This window comes from Hemicordylus capensis, chromosome 1 (assembly GCF_027244095.1).
Source record: "Hemicordylus capensis ecotype Gifberg chromosome 1, rHemCap1.1.pri, whole genome shotgun sequence".
NCBI classification, from domain to species: domain Eukaryota; kingdom Metazoa; phylum Chordata; class Lepidosauria; order Squamata; family Cordylidae; genus Hemicordylus; species Hemicordylus capensis.
The window spans coordinates 150,609,026-150,612,196 of record NC_069657.1 but is presented as its reverse complement, the minus strand read 5'-3'; the positions used below and the strand labels follow the sequence as shown (position 1 = coordinate 150,612,196).

At 43.3% G+C, this 3,171-nt stretch overlaps 1 pseudogene; it reads right to left on the bottom strand.

Moving 5' to 3' along the window:
* Positions 1–241: 241 nt before the first annotated feature.
* On the bottom strand, positions 242–2,970 carry LOC128339498 (C-X-C chemokine receptor type 2-like; annotated as a pseudogene).
* Between the last annotated feature and the right edge of the window lie 201 nt (positions 2,971–3,171).

The window sequence follows — 3,171 nt, the reverse complement described above, 5'->3', positions numbered from 1 at the left end:
GGGTGTTTTATTTTCTAACTTTGCACACACCAGCCTTCCTCCACTCTTATCCCTGGCATCAATCTCTTGGTATTGCTGCCATCAATCTCTTATGAGAGTGACTGCAAAAAAACCTTCTGAAAGTAGCTTGGAGCCTGAGTAGGCAACACGGGGAAGCAGAACTGAGCAGTTTCCAGCACAGACCATGCTCAAAGTAATCAGAAATCTAATTTATTCAAGTAAATATAAAAGGAAGGAAAGTTACAGGAAAACAAGGCAAACTAATATACAGCAATGTATTTTATTCTTCCTGCCTGTTATTAGGCAGGAGGCTCAGCAGATCTTCGCTGTTAAGTTCAAAACTAAAAATTTGCAACATGGAGAGCTCTGCACGCTCTCAGCAGCCATGCAGCAGGACTCACCCAGCAGATCCAAACAAAGATCAAAGCTAAATTAATGAAGCAGACATCTCTCTAAAGCAGCAAGCCTGAAGAACAGCAACAGACAAAAGCTGGCCTTATCTCATATAGGGAAAAGGTTTGTAAATTCCCCATCAAGCAGGGGAAGAAAAGGTAGCTAGGTAAGAATTAAAAATCTTCCTCCTAATTTGAACAGACATCCTGGCAGGATGGGCTTTTAATTACTCAAAACACTAAATTCAAAGACTCTGTTTTTCACTCTGATAATGACACATCCTGAGACAATAGGGAAATCCACTTGCACGATGGTGTGGCACAGTTTCCTGGCATAGGGACACACCTCCAAGTCACCCGATCAACAACAGACATGTGAGACACAACAGACACAGAGAGAGAAAACAAACGTGCAAGCAAACCATCTCAAAATGGAGTTAAAGCGAAAAGAAGCTCTGGGGTGATACTTTTTAAAAATATTTCACCATAGGGTTAGGGTTCACCATAATTTCACCATAGTGAGAATGAAGTCTGCATGACATCTTCTGGCTTGGCATAGCTACCCACAACTTGAGCACCGGAATGGTGGGGGGACATCTTGCATCAGCAACTATGAAGACTGCAGAGCTCATTCCAGACCCTCAGTTTTCCTACTCTGCCCTGAGGATGTGTGGGAGACCAGCCCAGGCAGAACCTTTGGCATAATGGGCATTGTGAAAATCAAATGTGCTGGAGCAGTTCATCCAGCCCCGCCTCAACTAAGAATTTGGAGACATGCCTCTTTCCCAAAGACTCATGTGAAAACATTTCCTTGGACCAAAAAACCCTGTATCGAATTAACAAAGGGAAGCTTACGGCAAAATCATATGTCCACCAAGGTACACAAACATAGCCATTTTAAAAGATAAAAGAGACAGATGCATTGAAAATAGTGATAGTACAGCCAGTTTGCTAGCTCCCTATTTCATTTACACATAAGGACAAATAAAAATGACAGATACTGCCACACAAAGTTCTGTTCTAGATCTCACTGGACAGAAGGGATGTAGAAAGCCAGGAGGTTCTTGGGGTACCTTCACAAGGATGGGCATAAATCAGCAGTCTTTTTGGTGCAAAATATCCAATTCTGTGATTTGAGACTGGGATACTTGTCTTTTATTTTTGATACTGGATGTGAACTTGTCCAGACTATTTAAGTGGGAAACATCTTTTGAGTGGAGGATGAACAAACTTGCTTTTGTGGCAAGCAGGCAGTAATTTTCTCATGACATTAATTAGCATTGCCAAACCAAGAATAATATTGGCAACAACAATTTATTCTGAAGCAGCTCAGCGGTGCTAAGACCTTAGTCTGGGTCTTGAAACCTACTAAAAACCAGTGTATCAGTAGCTGGGAGTCTCTTTGGTGACCACCTCTCTTCTTCTCTCCAGCCAGGGCTCTTACAAGAGTTGCTGCCAATGGTAGATGAGGAGGACCCTTTCCTGCATCATGCAAGGACTTCTTCACTGATGATCCCACACATGACAAAGACCTTGAGCAAGTTGTTGCGGAACTTCTGTCCTATAAATGCATATATGATGGGGTTGATGCAGCAATGAACATATCCCAGAATTTCAGTACCCATAAGGGCTGCATCAATTCTGTTACGACGGTCACAGGTGTCCTGGATAGCACCAGTCCTCAGCAAGGAATCAGCAAACAGGGAGATATTGTAGGGCAACCAGCAGACCAGGAAGACTAGCACCACAGCCAAAATGACTTTCATTGCTATCTTCTTTCAGCTGTTTTTGGTCTGAAAGAACTTGTGCACTGTCACGCTGTAACAAAAGAGCATGGTGGTCAATGGAACGATGAATCCAATCACCTGTCACAGGATTCTCAGGACCACCCTCCGATGAGATGTTTTCTTCCCTGCAATGTCTTCATAACAAACCATGGAGGAAGAATTAGGTGTCAGCACAACCTCGCGGAAGAGGATCATAGGGAGGGAAAGGAGGAAAGAGAACAGCCAGATGCCAAGGCAGACAAATTTGACCCAGTGCCTTTTCTCAATGGCTGCCCAAGTAGCATAACCGATTACCAGGTAGTGGTCGATGCTGATGAAGGTCAGGAGGAGGATGCTACTGTAGAAGTTGACTTCCTTCAGGGCAGATATGGTTTTGCATATGATGGTGCCGAAGATCCATTAATGAACACACTGGACAGCCCAGATGGGCAACGTGAGAGCAAAGAGGAAATCGGCAATGGCTAGGTTGAGGAGATAGATATCAGTGACAGAGCAGTTTCCTTTGCTGCAGGCGACCACCAGCACCACCAGAGAGTTGCCCACCCAGCTCAGGAGGCATACCAGAACATAGATATGTGGCACAAAGTACTTCAATGTAGCTGATAGACTCTCATTTCTGCAGGCCTCTGGGGTGAAAGCGGTGTAGTAGACACAATCCGGACACAGGGCATGAAGGCCATCATTACCTTTGCTTCCCATCCTGAAGTCTTTGTTCTTGGTCTGTGTAGAATATGAAAACCACAAACACATGAACAAGTTCATCACAACCATCACAACTGGTAACATTTCTGTTAGAAATGCCTCACATTTATTTCTGAATATGTCAAATAAAAACATCCTTCTGTGGTCACATATGCATGGACATTTAAAAAATAAATTAAAACTACAGCATCTTAAATTCCAGTGTTGGGTGCGTATTGGTGAATATTCTACAGAAATAACAGATGTATGTGAAACCAAAGGCTTACAAAAGAAATCTGTGCAATCATAGG